Genomic DNA, 18,885 nt, shown 5'->3' on the forward strand with positions numbered 1-18,885 from the left:
ACTCTATCTCAACAATTGCCAAGTGTACGTTTCCAGCCAGGACCTCTCCCTGAAATCCAGATTTGTCTATGTGACTGCCTACAGGGCATCTATACTTCCCTGTCTATGTACCATCTCAAACTTAAAATAACTTATCAAAACTTAGCTCTTAATTCTAGCACATCTCTCCCCTCAAAAATATTTTCCTTTCCCCAAATTATTTCCCATCCTTAAGAGATCTATAAACCAAAAATCTCTTGGAGTCTCCCTGATTTCTCTTTGATTTTAACAGCCCCCATCTAATCTGTCAGCAAATCTTGTTGGCTCTATTTTCAAAACATATCCAGAGTCTCACAACTTTCTGAAATCTCCATTGCTACTATCTTGGCCCAAACCAACATCATCTTTCACTAAAATGATTGCAATAGCCTCCCTGAATTATCTCTCTCCACCTCACCTTGTAACCCTAGGGTTTATGTTCAACACAACAGTCAGAGCAATCCTGTTAAAATATGTCATATCATGTCATTTTTCTACTCAGAATACTTCTAGAAGTCTCTATCCACAGAACACAATGGTCTCCAGGGCCCTTCATGATCTGGTCTCACTACCTTTCTGACCTCCTCTGGCACTACTTTCTCCCTTCCTCATTCTGTCTCAGATAATCTGGATTTTCAGTTAATAATGAGAACACAGACTTTAATTTTGATATTTTTAAATATTTCTTTTTTTCTGAAGGTAAAATGAATATTCTTATTTTTCTTATTCTTTCTTTTTCAGCTTTTATCTCACACAGGGAGGACATGTGCAGATTTGTTACATAGGTATATTGCACCTAGGTAGTGAGCATAGTATTCAATATATAGTTTTTTTAACTCATGCACCCCTTACTCCCCCTCTAGTAGTCCACAGTGTCTAATGCTCCCATGTTTATGTCATGGGTGCTCAACGTTTAGCTCCCACTTATCAGTGAGAACATGCAGAATTTAGTTTTCTGTTTCTGGAGCAATTAACTTAGGATCACAGCCTCCAGCTACATCCATGTTGCTACAAAAGACATGATTTCATTCTTTTTTATGGCTGCATAGTATTCCATGGTATATATATATATCACATTTTTTAATCCAATTCACCATCAATGGACACCCAGGTTGATTCCATGCCTTTGTTATTGTGAATAGCACAGCAATGAACATATAAGCACATGTATCTTTTTGTTATAATGATCTATTTTCCTTCAGCTATATACCCAATAATGGGATTTCTGGGTTGAATGGTACCTCTGCTCTAAGTTCTTTAAGAAACTCTCAAAATGCTCTCCAGAGTGGCTGAACTAATTTACATTCCCACCAACAGTATATAAGCTTTGTTTTTAACACTACTAACCATAATGATTTTTATTAATTTCCCTCACTATAAATTTCTGTAGGCAAAGTTCTACCTGACAATAGAAAAATTCCATGTACCATAACATGGAGACATTTTATTTTCATTGCTTCTCAGCCAGCAGACCATTTACTTGAGACTCAAGCCAAAGATTTTAAAGGCAGTGCTTACATAACAATGTTCATAAGATACAGCTTCACAAGAATCCTAGTGATTTAAACTGAAAAGAAGCTTTCATCAAAGACACATATGTTCTAATCCTACACTGGCTGCCTCAGGGAAGTATGCCACTTGACAATATTTTAGCTCAAACACAAACTGAAAAACACCTATAACAGGTTTATCAACAAAATTCACACAGCATTTTGACAAATTCCCTGTGGACTACAGAATGCTGTTTACTAAAGTCTAACAGAAGAGGAATTTAGCCCTAATTGTTTTAAATTCAGTTCACAGTAATGAGTGAGAGTGGTTTTTCATCTCACCCCTTTATTGCTGTCCATGTCTAGTCCAAAGAATGTAACAGAAACCTGACTTTAAGAAATGAAAGATATTTAGGTCCAAGAAATGGAAGATATTTAGGTCCAGGTTTATCCATGATACTGGTACATTTCATGCCTTCCTTTAACTCTAAAGTATAACCCCATGTGAAAGGGTTAGACTCCTGACTCAGCCTACATAATGACACAATGCTTGATCATTTTCACAGTGATAATCCATATATTTAAGGGACTAGAGAGAGATATCCTGCTGGAGTTAGGCTTGAGGAATGATGTAGTATCAGAGAAGGCCTGGATCTAATGAGCAGAGAGAACGACTGAGTAGAACAACAGAGGACTTCCAAAAAATAGAAGCCACGCAAAACAGCTGAGAGGCCAAGCAGACAGTGAGTAGACTTACAGGTTAAATAGACAGATATTATAGCAGTGAACCTCTGGTGGATTTAGCAAGGTTGGGATATTCTCTAGTGACAAGTAGCTTGAGACAAATGGTAAATAGCAATGGAAACATTTTGATCAAGAGCTACATAAATCTGGGTAATAAACAAATGACAGAGGAGCATGAACTAGCAGAACTAACAGAACTATGCAAAGAAACAGAAAGACTCAGCCAGACATGGAGGGTTGACCACATGTATGTACCTCTGTTTCCTCTCAAAATTCCACAAGATAACAATAAATGGATTGTGTAAAGCCATAAGGCCATAAGACAAACAGAACAGTAAAACATAACAGCGACAAAAGTTTGGAAGCTGGAACACATAGGACAAGTACTAACTCATCAGATCCAAGACAGCTGGAGGATCTTAAACCAACAGAAAGAAATACTTAATAATCTGATGTGCACTACAGAACTAAATATCCCAGGAATTGTCACCGCCAGATACTTTGAGAAGTGAGAGATCAAAGGTAGGGCTAAAACTGGAGAATTTACTGAAAGTCTGTTTAAGAACCAGATGGACACCTAGCCCTCCAGATGCATTCTCTAATTCCACAGAGCCAGTCAATTTCCCTTTTCACACTTAAACAGACTAGGGAAGATCCCTGCAATGAAGGAACAGCAGAAAGTAGGGGTTCTATACTGAAATCAGGGGGTTATACGAAAGCTTGTACACAGTGTCAAACCCTCAACTCTATTCTCCATTCAGCTTTCAGAAAGCTCAGGGCAAGAGCTATAATCTCTAGGCTGCAAATGAGAAAATTCCTCTCTGAAAAAATTGGCTGCCCAATAGAAATGACCCCAAAATACTGATGTTGAGGATTTCCCACAAAATAACCAAATCAGTTTGCCCTACATAAGGACCGCAGCCACAAGTCCAGCCAAAAACAGACAGCCAGGATTCCAATGCATCTGCATAAAGCCTCCAACATGAGAAGCAGAGACCAAAACCAACAAACCAAACATCATCCTGATGGAAACAGACTATGTGGGGATAGGAAAACTGCACATAAACGTTTTTATATCCTCAGCAAGACATGAGAAGATTTTGCACTCATGAAGTAAAAACACAATGCTATAAGAAGGAACACAGAGAAAACGCAAGAGCGCTTGGAAATTAACATAGGTGAGCAGAAATGAAAACTCAAAAGAAGGATTAGAAATTGCAGTACAGGAAAACTTCTAGACCATAAAGCAAAAAAGATAAAATCATAGAAAACTGTAGAAATGAGATTTCTTTAAAACTAGAAAACCAACCCAGGAGATCTCATTGTCAAATAATAAGAATTTCAAGAAAGGAAAAAAGATAAAACCAAGAGTAATTCATGAATCAAATAACTCAAGAAAATATCCTAGAATTAAAAAATAAGCATTTCCAAATGATTAAACATACCCATTGGGAGGAAAACGAATCCGTAGAAAGACAACTTGTGATAGTACCTCATAACACTGAGAACCAAAAGAAGATTCTAAATGTTTCCAGAGTAAGGACAGAAAGAAAAACATAATATTTATAAGAATTAATATTCAAATAGAGTCTTCTAAACAGTTTCATTAGAAGTTCAAAGATAAAACAACAGTACACCAAAGTTTTCATAAAATTATTTCTAACCTTTAAATCTCTACTCTGGCAAGCTATCAGTTAAGTGTAAGGATAAATGAAAGACATTTTAAAACATGCATAATCTCAAAAAAATTCTTTTATCCATACTTTCTCTAGAGGCTACTGTAAGAGGTGTTTATTCAAAACAGATATGGGAAACAATGAGTCCACAAAAGAGAAAGGCAAAGGGACTCCTGGAGATCAGGGCTGAAGGAGACACCAGGCTGAGAGATGTAAGTTAAGCCTGGGATAGTGCAGACTAGAGAAAGTCAGAAGGCTCAAAGAAAGATCCCTCCAAAGATGGAAAGTTATAACTGCCTATTGTGATCATGATGAGATTAGAGTTACAGAATGGAAGAGAATTTGGTAATGAATTTAAAAGAATCACATATGAAACAAACAAAAAAAAATTTATGACAGTGATTACCCTAGGGGAAACTAAATGTTGTATAGAAAAAAAATCACAGTATAACATATGACTCAGTTGTAAAATAGCATTTACCTAGTCATAATAATGAAAACAGCTATTGATTTGATCAAAATTATGATCTAAATATATTGAGAAGATTTCGAAAATTGGAAAATGCATATATATATATATAGTGTGTGTGTGTGTGTGTGTGTGTGTGTGTGTGTGTGTGTTGGCAGTTAAGGGGTATGGGACAGGAAAGAGAATTATATAATTTTATTATCATCTTCCAAAGAAGGAAGTCAACAGACAATGTCTCCAATAATCATGTAAAAACAAAAAGATAAAAGCCACAAATAAATGAAAATGATTTGAAAGTAATCTCTGGGAAACGGCTAAAGGCATGAAGAACAAGGAATTTCTATTTTTCTTTTTTTTTTTTTTTTTTTTTTTTTTGAGACAGAGTTTCGCTCTTGTTACCCAGGCTGGAGTGCAATGGTGTGATCTCAGCTCACCGCAACCTCCGCCTCCTGGGTTCAGGCAATTCTTCTGCCTCAGCCTCCTGAGTAGCTGGGATTACAGGCACGCGCCACCATGCCCAGCTAATTTTTAGTAGAGACAGGGTTTCACCATGTTGACCAGGATGGTCTCGATCTGTTGACCTCGTGATCCACCCGCCTCGGCCTCCCAAAGTGCTGGGATTACAGGCGTGAGCCACCGCGCCCGGCCCAGGAATTTCTATTTTTCAAAATAAATCTTTATAGCGCTATTTGGTTCTTTAACCTACATGCATGTATTACTTCAATCTAAAAATTACATTTAAAAAGTTACAGTCAGATAATCTGAGTTACCACATACATTAAATGGAAAAGAAGGCAGGAGAACCAGAGATATGGAAAATATTTGACATTTCCTTCCGTTCCTCCATGGGGCCTGTGTTTCCTCCTATTTATCTCAGCTCTGTCTTCCCTGGTACTAGCTATTAACCAAATTCCAGTAGAATCACCCTGTTTTTCTCTGGAAAGTTCTCTCTAATGACTAAATTAGCAGTTAGAATTACACAGCACAGAAAGGTTCTGGTCAAACATCAGAAGCCACTGACATCTCCCCGTGAGTGAATGGATATGTTTTCTTCAAATGCAAAGTTGTTTTTCTTTCTTTTTTTTTTTTTTTTTACAGCAGAGTCTCACTCTGTCACACAGGCTGGAGGGCAGTGCCATGATCTCTGCTCACTGCAACCTCCGCCCTCCGGGTTCAAGCGATTCTTCTGTCTCAGCCTCCTGAGTAGCTGGGACTACAGACTCCAATTTCTTTAAAGCACATGTAGGTAGTTTTGTTTCTTTAGCAAACAACAACAAAAAGGGTATTTGCGCTTCTGATCTAAGTCGAAGACTTCCTGACCTTTTGTTTGTCTCTATAAAAGAGAATATACAAATTTCATAATCAAATTCTGTCTATAGTACAGACAGTTGTTTCTAAACCATTAAAACTCCCAGGTGGTTCTCTTCTGTATCCAATGAACAAAGAAAGATTGGAAGTATGGCAAGTGCATTTATGCCAGGACTCAGCATGATTGAGGATGAGAAACACACATGTGCAGAGTGTTCAAACTCCTAGTCCCTCCTAATCACCCTTTTGCTATCCTCTCACTGAAACAGTGGCAGTCACTTTTCAAGAGGAGGGTGCTTACAGCTGAGAACAAAGAAAGCAGCTTAGCTTTGAGTTTCAAATTAGACTTTTTTAAAGCCCATAGCCAAAACAATAATCTTAAAAGCACAGATTTCCTTTGCAAGTGCCAGGCCCTTGAGATAGAAAATGTTTTTTTTTTGTTGTTGTTGTTGTTCTTTTTGTGTTTTGTTCTCACTGTTAAAATCTTAGATCTTTTCCCAGAAAACATGGGGGTGGGTGGCAGTGAAATATAAGAGGGCAGAATAAAATGAACTACAGGAGGTAACAAGAGAAACCCAAAATAGGTTGAAGGAAAATCAAAGGCAATAAAGAAGTATATCCAGCTTCCCATCCAGAAGTCTACAACATGACAGACACAGAGTGGTCAGTTCAGCCATCACACAGATGCTACAGTGAAGTATATTATGAAAAGTGGAAAAGTTGGGAGGATGAGGTAGGAGGTCCCAAACTAAGTTATTAGCTCTGTACAGAAAAATGAAGTCAGTCACATGTTCACTCACCTATGTTTCATTGTATAAAAATTTAAACCCAAGACTGAAGAATTTAGGTCTGACTAGTACCGTTTTACTTTGTTTTGAATTTGCAGCTTTTCAAATATGGAGATTGAAATACATTTTTTTCTTCTGGAGGATTTATTGAGCACCTGCTACGCCCCTGTTACACCAGGGATACAGAGTGGAACTAGAAAGACAAGCTCCCTGCCTTTGTGGCTCCCATTTTAGTTGGAAATACAAGCAATAATTACATAAAGAAAGAATTAAAGAACCATGATGAAGTAATTATAAGGTATAAAGTAACAGGGACACTTTAGACAGAATGGAGAAAAAAGGTTTCATGGCAGTAAACCAGAGAAAAGGGATTGTTATGAATTAACAATCCCTGATTATTTTTCCCATAGAGCTAGGAAAAACTAAAATGGTTCTCTTCTTCCTTTTTGCGTCATTACCTTAGCTCCTTTCCACCTCTGCCTGCCAAGTGACATCCCATGCTCCAGAAGTCTTCTCCACCCTTCCCTGAAATCTCAGCAATTCTTTTCTCTTCATTGAGACACTGTGCTAGTTTAAAACTCAGTCCAAGCTGGTACAGAGATGAGGGACTTACATCCTGTAGAGGAAAAAACGGCAGCTTCAAGGAACCTTCTGGAGTCAAGAACACACGAAGCAGGATTTTTAATGGTGGGACCATCAAGCAAAATATCTGGGAGTCAGCTGGTTCCCACGAAGTCATTTTTGTAGGAGAAACTGCTCAGCCTATCAAGAGAGCTGCCCTTGATCTTTCAAAAATTTGTTCCCAATATCACAGTTCTCAACATTAAGGCACACAGTAACATGATTCAGCAAAGCAAACAGAGGAGAAATAGCAAGAGAGGTCAGGGAGAGCCAGAAAGAGAGAAAGATTAAAGAAACCAAAAAAGTACTTCCATATGCATGAAAAAGTGTCTATGAAATCTAGAAAATGTACTCTCAGAGGCAGTACAGGAGAAGCAGCCCATCTTCAATAGGGAGTAAATGGAGAAAAGGAAGTAAAGACACACTCTTTAGAAACCTTAAAACGGGAAGAATTGGTGGATAAGGCAAAGATAATGCAAGGTCCAGGTCAACTGTTTAATCACATATGTATATCATCTTAGGATTAAAAAGACATGAGCATGATTACTGGCTGATGAGAAAGAGCCAGGAGGCGGGGGGAGGGGGGAGAGAGAGAGAGAGAGAGAGAGAGGAAGAGAGAGAGAGAGAGAACACAGAAAAAAGGACAGGGCTGGATGTGGTGGATCATGCCTGTAATCCCAGCACTTTGGGAGGCCAAGGCAGGCAGATCACTTGAGGTCAGGATTTTGAGAGCAGCCTAGCCAACATGGTGAATCCCCATCTCTACCAAAATATACAAAAATTAGCTGGGCATGGTGGTGTGCACCAGTAGTCCCAGCTACTTAGGAGGCTGAGAAACAAGAATTACTTCAACCTGGGAGGCGGAGGTTACAGTGAGCTAAGCTCATGCCACTGCACTTCAGCCTGGGTAACAGAGTGAAACCCTGTCTCAAAAAAAAAAAGAGAGAAAGTAAAAAAGAAAGGAAGGAAGGGAGGAAGGGAGGAAAGGAGGGAGAGAAGAAGGGAGGAAGGGAGGGAAGGAGGGAAGGAGGGAAGCAGGCAGGCAGGCAAACGATTGGAAGGCAAAAAAAAAAAAAAAAATCAAGCTACAGCGCAAATCTATGTCCAAACCCTGGGCCACTTCACTGAATGCTACAATCATATATGTAACTATCCACTGGACACGACGAAGGATCATCCATCGGTAACTTCAGAGCAGTTGCTTACCCTGAAAGCCGTACATCCTGACTCTCTTTCTCTCAAACCCTCATGTTTTGCTGGTCCTTACCATCTGTCCAGAATCTAACCAATTCTAACCACCACTATTACTATCTCTCACCTTGACCTGTCTGCCCTCTTCCATCCCTCACCCTGTACAGTCTATTTTCCACACAGCAGCCAGATTGACATTTGTAAGATGTAAGACAAATCAAGCCAGTCTGGCCTGAAACCCTCAAAAGTCTTCCCATTTGGCTCAGAGTAAGGGCCACTATCCTGTCCTCTAAGGCCCCGCATGGTTTGCACCCTTGGCCGCCCCAGCCCACCTTCCTATGGGGAGAGTCAGGAGTGTAAAGGAATGCACATCACAACACTCTTCTTTTTCACAGAAGTAACAGGAAGGCCATCTTCTGCAATGAAGATGAGAGGTCATAGGTTTGGGAAAGGAAAAGAACACGTGAGAGTTGTACAGGAATAGTTTGCTCAGCAAAATGTTAAAGGAAGAAGATTTGTAAGATTGCTAACCATGCATTTTAGGGGCAGCTGTTCACAGGGTTGCCTAGTTGACTCCAGCTAGTGCTCAGCAACCCTGGAACAAAAAAAGGGACAAAAGATCCAGATGGGGTTTTAAGGCAGCAAAAGGGCAGGGGATGGAGGAATTCGGAGTATCAGTGTGTGCATGGGGAGGAGGGTCTGCTATTCTCTAGCTAGGTCCTCATAAGGGAAAGAAGTTGGGGAAACACACCTAGGAAGGGATCCTTTTACCCTTTTCGAAGAACAGGGAAATTCAATAGCACAGTCTCAGAAAAGTTCCCGAGGTCTATGGTTCCCACACCAAAGTCTCATCAGAAGAGTCAATAACAGACCTGCCTCCTTTGCTGATGCCTAACTAGAGGCATGAATTTAAATGTCTTTCCCTTACAGGACACTTTAAATGAGTAAGGGTCCTAAATTAGACCTTCACAGATTAAGATTTTGGGTGGTTGTTAAAAATAGGTTCAACTTTAAAGGAGATAGAATCTAAAAAGGGTAGCTACAGAGCTAGTTTCAAAGGGAATTTTTAAAGTCTCCAGTATTTCCTGAGAGTCAACTTGGATATAGTTCTTACCACATAAAGATCTCCTTACCTACACACTCAGCCTAAAACCACCACCATGTGTCTGTTACCTAACCTCCCAGGGAGGGCTAACTCAGTCATCACAACATATGAAAATATTAAATACATAAGTAAAAAGAGTCACTTAGGAGCTGGCTTAGAAAGTACTCCAAATAAAATCCCCTCTCTGGCCATATCAAAGAAATTCTTAAATCTATGCCTAAAGGTCTTTGGTATGACATTTATTTTAATAAGTTCTAAATATATTCATCTATGAATCTGTGAGTCTTTTGACCTGTGAAAAAACATTTAAGTATGACATTTTAAGCAAAATTAAAATCAGATGTCAATTGATGGATATCACACATGTAAGCATCCTCTACATCCCCACTGTTTGTTCCATAGCAGAATATCGTTTCACCTACCAGGTGACAGTGTGTCCTGAAAAATATTTTCTCCTAGGAATCAACCTGAAATTCATTGGAAAGTCACCAAATAATCTTGTAATCAGCAGTAAATAAAATTCTCCTCTGACTAAAATGTCAGTTCTAAGAAAGTTCGATTTCATAAAAACTAAGTCAATGCTATCTTTCATTTTATAACACAAAAGAGAAGCTCCATGTACTTGTTATGCATCTAACAATCTAACAAGCATATTTTCTTGAACTTGAAATTTGATTTAAAAAAACATATTGGCTGTGAAAAATTAGCATAATCTACCTCCATGAGGTTAATGGTTATTAATACATTATTTTCTTTCATACAGGGGAAAAAATGGTTTGGACCCCGTGAGTTCCCCACATGGCTCTCTCCCCTCAACTGGCCAATGAAATAAGTCAGAGAAAGTCACTGATGACCTCATAAGGCCACCCAGATCTCTCCTGACTTGCTCTCCCAGTGGTTCTGCTGTCCCCGCTTCCTTCTTAAAGCTTTCTCATCCTTTGTTAGAAAGAGACTCTCCTTCCAGAGCCATGCTTCCATTCTACCTCACTGGGTTCTCTTCTCAGCCCCTCTGTGGCTCTCCTTCTTCCAGAGTCTACCCTTGGCCAGCTTTATTCTGACTGTACCCTACACTTCCTTGACATGATTACTTTCTATACATTGTTATTCCCAAAGAGATCTCTCTATGCCTCATATCACTGGAAACCAGAACCACATTTCTAACCGCCTAATGAACACTTCCCTCAGAATAACCTGCAGGAAAAAGAACCACTTTCCTCCAGTAATAACCGCACCTTCTTTCCTATTTTAGAAAAAAGCTTCATCATACATTCAGCTGAATTTGCTAGAAATCTACAAGTGCTTTCAAACTCGTCCTTCTAAAATATCCCCACATTCATTCATTTACCCATAAAAACATTTTTTAAAGTTTCAGGAACCTTGGCCAGGTGCACTGGCTCATGCCTGTAATCTCAGTACTTTGGGAGGCCAAGGTGGGTGGATCATCTGAGGTCAGAAGTTCGAGACCAGCCTGACCAATACAGTGAAACCCGGTCTCTACTAAAAATACAAAAACTAGCCATGTGTGGTAGCACATGCCTATAATCCCAGCTACTCAAAAAGCGGAGGCAGGAGAATCACTTGAACCCAGAAGGCAGAGGTTGCAGTGAGCCAAAATGGCACCATTGCACTCCAGCCTGTGTGACAAGAGCGAAACTCTGTCTCACCAAAAAAAAAAAGAAAGTTTCAGGAAGCTTACATACAATCTCTTTTGGGGTATCACAAATAACTCTGCAATGTAGAGACTATTATTTCTATTTTACAAATGATGGTTTACATAACTAATACAAATTCTTTTAAGTTATGATGCAAAAAATTGAACCTAGATTCATTTGTCTGACTCCAAAGTCCATGGTGTTTTCACAAACCATGAAACCACCTGATCTGCCACCTGTTTAAAGTTGTATTGGAACATGGCCACACTCATCTGTTTAGATATTGTTTATGGCTGTTTTAGCACTACAAAAGCAGAGGTGAGTAGTTTACAACAAAGACCATATGGCTCACAAAGCCTAAGATAGTTTCTGTCTGCCTATTTATAGAAAAAAAAAACTTGCAAACTCTAATCTATACCATCCTCCATATATCTACCACCTCAGTTTATGTCTTCCTGGATTGCTGCAACAGCCTACTAACTGATTTCTCTGCCAGTAGCCTCTTTCTTCTCCAATTCATCGTCGACAATAAAGAATCAAATTTTTCTTATTTATCCCATAACCTTCAGGATAAAAGACAAACTCCTTGTGAAACAATGGAATGCTTTTTGACATCTTGGTTCTTTCATTTCTTTCCATTCACATCTACTTTCTACTCAAGCCAAAATGAAATGCATGGAGTTCCCCAAAAGGGCCAAGCTATTTGATTTCCATAGTTTTGCATATACTATGTTCTTCATACCTGGAAAGTACCTAAGTCCTGCCTCATTTATTTACTTATTTTGTATTCTCAGCTCAAGAGTCACTTTCTTCTAGAAATGTTCCTGGACTCCCTCAGGCTGAATGAGATGAGCTTTTTAATTCATTCATTAATTCATTCAACATGTATTCAATGGGCACAACTATCAAGTAGGATATAATGCTTTGTGCTAAATATACAGTGATGAACAAGACAGACTGTTTTTACAAGTCCAACTTCTATATTCCCTGTTCTAAGTCTTAGCTCTCTTAGTTCACAGTATAAAGAGAGACGAGATGAAGATGAAGGCAGAGATGGACATTGAGATGGGAGTGAAGACAGTAAGGAAGAGAGAGACGGATCAGTGATTTTCTTGTTTAACTCTCTTATCATATTAAAAGCTTACTGAGGACTCAAAAGTATCTAGTGTTTCTTGAACATCAATGTATACCAGAACACCTAGCACAAGGCTGAATGAATTAAATAATTTTGAAGAATACAAGAGATGAAGATCCTTGCAAAGAGTTCAGGCTAGTTAACAGGCTATCAAGAAAATTTCCTGTTGTTTTCTGGGGAAAGTCAACCTTTACAGAATTTAAGAGGCTTTGTGAAAATGTGACTAGGCATGAAAAGAAAGATGAGTATAAAAGAACATTCCTGCAAAAGACACAAGCTCTAGTTGGAATAAGAATCAGGGAGTAAAGCGCATATCACAAAGCCTTTTTCTAAATACTGGTCTATACATCTGGAACTGCTAAAGCATGAAAAAAGGTGCCTATAACCCTGAAATTTGGGCTCCATAAAATGTTTTTCCTCATAGAAAACTCATCTCGAAAGGACAGGATAGGAAAGGAGAGGAGGGGAGAGCAGAGAAGAGGAAAGCAGTGGGGAGGGAAGAGGAGGGGAGGGAGGGAGGGGAGGGGAGAGAAGGGAAAGGGGGGGAGGGGAGGGCAGGGAGGGGAGGGGAAGGAAGGGAAAAAGCCTTCTTCACAAGCTTGGTAAAGCAGACACTAAGAATTGACCCAGTTTTCAAAATAAACATTAGGCTTAAAGCTCTCCCCATCTGGCTAAAACTAAAGTCCAAAATGAAAATCAGCATGTACGCACTGCATTTTCTACCTACACCACAATAACAAGGCCAAGAAAAATTTTAACATGTAACTTAATATTATACCTGAGATACCTGAAGTCTCATATTAAGATTTGTAGAACATTTTTTTTTCTAATATTAGGAAAGGGCAACAACCCACTTTTAAGCCTGTCTGGATATCCATCTAGGTCGAGTACTTCTCCAAGTTCAAGTCCCACTGGGCATGGTGTGCAGTCTCTTCCTGGGCCCCAATCTTTTACACTGAGACACAAGCCTTTCAGTCTTCCTAGCTTCCTAATTTCTATATGGAAAAACACTTCACTTTCCAAAAGCATTTTTTCTTTTCTCTGTAATATTTATTCCCTGGCAATCTTTCCTCTTAACCATTACAGAACATTTTCTATGGAAAACACATCTTACGCTCCATAAAGCAATGTATGCACTATCTGTAAAAAGCCCTAACATCTTTGTGACACCACTTTTTTTCCTTCTTAACCTCATCTCCAATAACCAGTTCTATGCCACAGACAGGGGCATAACTGCTCTAAGAGAATCTCAGAAGTATAGAATGTTAGCCCTAAAAGGGACCTTAAAAGTCATTTATTTCAACTTTGGTATTTCACAATTGAAAAAATAAAAGTAAAACTCAGAGAGATGTAAATACTCTCCAAGTTCACACAGGCCTTTGCTCCCAATTTATTCTATATTCTCCCAATCTCTGGATCTTACCATCTTCTATTTATTTCCTTCTCCCATGGGAGAGGTCAGGGCAATGCCTACAATCACGGCTTGACTTTTATGTGAATTCCATGGAGGATGCTGAATAAGCTCATCAACATGAGAATATGATGTGTGGGTGGCATGGGTTTCCTCTGCATGGTGCTGATTGACCAGTGTGCCACTAAGTGCTTCCCAGTTGCTCTTAACTGCCTACATGAAGATTCAGATTTCTCATCATACGATCCTGCTGGCAGATGATTTTGCTATACATTTAAATGTGCTAAACCATTTGTCTGCTGCATTATAGATCATACTAGTCAATTACAGAAAGTTTTTAGACTGTTTACATGATTATCAATTACATCCTATTTGAAAATTGCAGATTAGCATCATTATGACAGGATTTCTTGTCCACTAATTAAATATTTATAATTTTTAGTTTGGTTTGTTTTGTGTTTTAAGAGTCAGTTTGCATAGCATCACAGCAGGACAAACTCTCATTGACACATACTGCATGGGCCAGGCTGTTTCAATTTACTAAAGCAAACAATAGAAAGAGTAGAAAAATGCTTTTAGAGCAAATTAATACCCAAATTCCAATATCGTAGCCCTTTGACATATGCCGAATACGTGTTTAATAATGTACTTAATAGTGTACTGAAAATATATATATAGATGGAGAGAGAAAAAAATTTATGGTTGAACTTAATTATAGCAAAGAATTGTTCATAGCATATTTTTATTTTATGTTTCTTTCTTTTATAAAATTGTAATGAAGGATGCAAATATAGAGCCCCTCATAATGGATGGATTAAACTAAAATACAGTTTATATGATAATTTAGTAATAAAGAAGGAAATATGTAACTGCTTTCTTGATAAATCTTTGGAAGAAGATTTATAAAACTATATTAAAACAAGAGGATAATCCTATTAGAAAAATTCCATCATTGTATTCCTTCTGTTTATAGTCATCAAAACAAATCATCCATGTACTATGGTGCTTTCTGAATAGCAGCAAAATTAGTCAGTATGCCTAATCCTTACAAAATCTAATATTATTAGGAGCTCAATAATAAGATTATGTAAATAAAATGGATTAGAAAACATTAAATGAAAGCATCATTAAGTAGTTACCAAGCAAATTAGCAAGGAGCAAATTACCAAGCAAAATACACATACTCACATATACACACACACACACATATATACATACATACTAATTTCCACAAGTGCTGCGGAACTAAACTGCAAAAATATTCTCTTACAAAAGCCCTTTGATAGTGAATTTTGTGAATAACAGCAGAGTAGCTGGATTCATTCATGAATGGACAAACACAGAGGAATGAGGAGGACCTGACTACCCTTGGGGAATAATGGCTGCTACCAGAACAGTGGAGGTCACTCAAGGCAGAGAGAGCATAACAAAACCAAGAGAAGACAAATTTAAGGTAAAGAATGCATGATGGTAGATGTATGTACAGAAGCATCAGGCAACCCTTCCAAATTCAGAAATCTGAGCAGGAAGATTTCCCATGTTGGGCAAATGTAGGAACAAAGGATTTAAGTCTAAGAAATTCCTAGGTAGCAGGTAAGAAAAATATCCTGTGATCCTGCTGACGTAGGAGGGATCTGGAAGGAATTTCAGTTGGGTGGGATTAGGGGAAGGCCAATACTATTTTTTGAAGATCTGTCTGATATATCAACAAGGAAAACTTTGAGACTGTATTCCTAGACAGAGTCCCTATCCAACTTAACATTAGGGTAGCAAGAGCCTAGGGAAGGAAAGGCCATCAAAAGGAGGGCTCATAAGGACCTAGGAATTGGAATTGCTGCAATACTCATACTTGTAAATTTTGCTGAAAGGCATATATATTTTGGATGACTTTCTCCAGAAAAACAGTTTATCATTTGCAAACAGTGATTATTTTTCTCAACAGAATATAGGCAGTTGGTGTCTCCATCAACCTTTATTTTTCTGTTTTTGAGTCATAAGGTTACAAGTGGTGCTTCTCAGATACACATCACAGACTGACTAGAATCCGGGCACAAGTGAAAAAAATGAATTTTTCCATTTTCTACCTCCCTCCTCCCTATCCTTCCTTCCCCACCACACACACACACACACACACACACACACACACACACGCTAAATCCCTGGCCATGGCTGCTAGCACATATTGGTTTCTAAGAACGCAGGTGGTTTGTTTTCATTTGTTTGTTTTCTTTGGTGTTCTTGTAGGAAAAAATGATACTATAATTACAAAGAGCTACAATATCCAAATTTGGTTGATGTTTTGTGCATGTGGGTCTAACGAATTTTGGAATTGTGCAAAGGTACTATAACTCTTCATGAATCTAGACAGTTTTTTATCATCTTCTCAGGTTGTTTCAAAGGAAATATCCCATGAAATTACCAAGGACCCAAGGACTAAAAAGAAAATTTAAAGTATTTCCCTGGAATACTGGGGCTATAGAAACTGGACTTATTCAGAAGCATAAAAGGAAAACCTAAGTCAAAAGGCAAGAAGATGTCAGAAATTGGTAAACAGAAAACTGCTACTCAGTATTCAAAGGAAATAGCCGAAACTCAGAGAAGAAAACAACCAACTTTAAAACTAGTTTTTTATCTTTAAATCAAAACAGAAACTTTAGAAAAGGAAGAGATGAGGAGAAATGGAAATTTAGATCTAGCAAGTATAATTGGCCTTTCGTGAAGGAGAGAAGGAATGGAACCAACTCTGAACCAAATAAAGTTTCAGAAACCCAACTGAATATATGTGAAAATTTCCACCGCAGGTAGATTCAGAAGGTAGATAGTAAGAAGCAGTGAGAGAGCAGTTTATTGGAGCTTGCAGTGACTTGCTTCTTAGAACTTATATTAACAGGACTATGAGACACAGGCTTAGCAACTCAGCTAAAGGAACGACTACACCCCCAAAGGAAAGCAATTCAGGTGAGCTTACGAGGGCTTTCACAAAGGAATCGGGGTCAAAGCTCTAATATCATGCATTTTGCTGGCATGTACTTCATCAGAGACCTAACTGGGATGGATTCAGGGACAGGAGATCTTCATTACAAAAATCAGGGACATCTTCAATTCCACTCATTCATATGACAAATTAAGATTGAGCACAAAACTCTTAGGAATTGTTTAGATATTGGGGATCCAATACAAGAAATGGACAAAGGCTTCAGAACGTGGAGCTTATGTTCTGAAGGAAAAGAAAAACCAAGTACACATGGATTCAGATCTTGGTAGGAACAATGAAGGAAAAGGTTAAAGAGTAGAGAACACAGGTTGGCATTGGGGTGGTATTTTATAGTAGGGTAGCACTGGAAGGAATTTCTGCAGAGGAGATTCGTCGAAAGCCACATTAATTTGGGGCATAAGTCAGGAGAGGAATGTTATAAGCAGTGGAAAAGCAAGTACACAAACTGAGACAGGCCTAAGCCTGAAGTTTTCAGAGACAATAAGATGGCAAGCATGGATTTAGGAGAATAAGCAAAGACAGAATGGTAGAAAGTGAAGTGAGGCAAGCAGAGCCATATCAGGAAGGTCTTGAAAGACGAGCTAGGGAATCTGGACTTTATTTCACACACACTGGGGGGATTTGAGCAGAGGAATGGTATGATCTGATTTGCTTTTAAAGGGGCACTCAGGCTTTTGAGTATAGGTTGTAGGGCAAGCATTAGAAAAGAAGGAAGATATAGAAGGTTACTTCAAAAGTTCAGGCCAGAGATAATGGTGACTTGGTCTTGGATGGTGATCTACGGAAGGAGAAAGAAATAATCAAATGTATTTTGAAGGTAAACCCAACAGGCTTTGCTATTAATAGATGTAACATGGAATAACAGGGAAATCTAGGATGATTCCCAACTTCAGGGCCTGAGAAACAAAGTAAATAATTGTGTCCTTTGACTCTACACAGATTTTATTTTCCTACAATTCTCTTATGAAACATATAACTATGCTAGTATATCCACTCTGTAAAATAGTTGGCAATTTCTTTAGAAATTGAACATACACTTATCACATGTCCCAGTAATTACATTCCTAGGTATTTATCCCAGAGAACTAAGAACTAATGTCCATATTAAAAACCTATACATAAATGTTCGTAGAAGCTTTGTTTTTTTTGTTTGTTTGTGTTTTGTTTTGTTTTTTATTTTCAGTTCTGGGGTACATGTGCAGGATGGGTGGGTTTGTTACACGGGTAAATATGTACCATGGTGGTTTGCTGCACATATCAACCCATCAGCTAGGTATTAACATAGCAGCTTTATTTGTAGTAGCCAAAAACTGGAAACAAATACAATGTCCTTCAATAGATAGTGAATTAAACAGTGGTATATCCTAACCATGAAGTACTACTCGACAATAAAACAAATTAATTATCTCAGGGGCATTATGCTGAATGGAGAAAGTTCATTTCAAAAGGTTACATTTTACATAATTCAACTTATATAACATACTCAAAAATCACAAAATTATAGAGATGGAGAGCAGATTAGTGGTTTTTAGGAAATAGGGATAGTTGGGGGAAATGAGTAGATTACATTTGAGAGAGAGCTTTGTGGTAAAGGAACAGTTCTGTATCTTGATTGCAGTTGTAATTAAAGAAATCTGCACATGTGATCAAACAACACAGAACTATATATATATATATATATATATATATATATATATACACTGTATCAATGTCAATTTTGATATTGAGTAATAGTTATATAAGATGTAATTATTAGAGGAAACTAGGTAAAGGGAACAAAGGCCCTTTCCATACTTTTTTGCAACTTCCAATGAATCTATAATCACTTCAAAGCAAAAAGAATTTTTTTTAAATCTAACTATGCACAAGTATAAGGCAAAATGCATTGTACAGATATTAAAAGTAGTATGGTACTGAATACAGCATCTGACAAAATGCTGTCTTCTGAATTTATAAAGTACATTTTTGCCCATACATCTTACCATTTTGGACATGTAGGTATCAGTTTATCTAATCATCAGGATCTCTCTCTGTGTGTAAAGACATTTTCCTGCTGAAAGCCTCTGGAGCAAATAGCACTTGGAATTCTCACTCTCCCTCTGACTGCAAACTCTAACCAGCAAATAGAGCCTGTGTGTTCTCATTCCCATACCTATACAAGGGTGTATTAGACAAACAGAAGCTAAACAACTGCCAAAACTGATGCTCCAATAGCTTTCAGACATGCTACTATGGAAACCACCTGCTTAGACCCAAGATATTAACCTTTCATGGCCCAGCCA

The 18,885-nt window shown here is 38.2% G+C and overlaps 1 protein-coding gene across 1 annotated transcript in view; it reads right to left on the reverse strand.

Moving 5' to 3' along the window:
- KCNH5 (potassium voltage-gated channel subfamily H member 5) overlaps positions 1-18,885 on the reverse strand; it is a 368,902-nt gene that overhangs the window by 251,518 nt on the left and 98,499 nt on the right. The gene's annotated exons all lie outside the window — the stretch shown is intronic.

The sequence above is a fragment of the Cebus imitator genome, unplaced genomic scaffold (genome assembly GCF_001604975.1).
Source record: "Cebus imitator isolate Cc_AM_T3 unplaced genomic scaffold, Cebus_imitator-1.0 Scaffold83, whole genome shotgun sequence".
Classification (NCBI taxonomy): Eukaryota; Metazoa; Chordata; class Mammalia; order Primates; family Cebidae; genus Cebus; species Cebus imitator.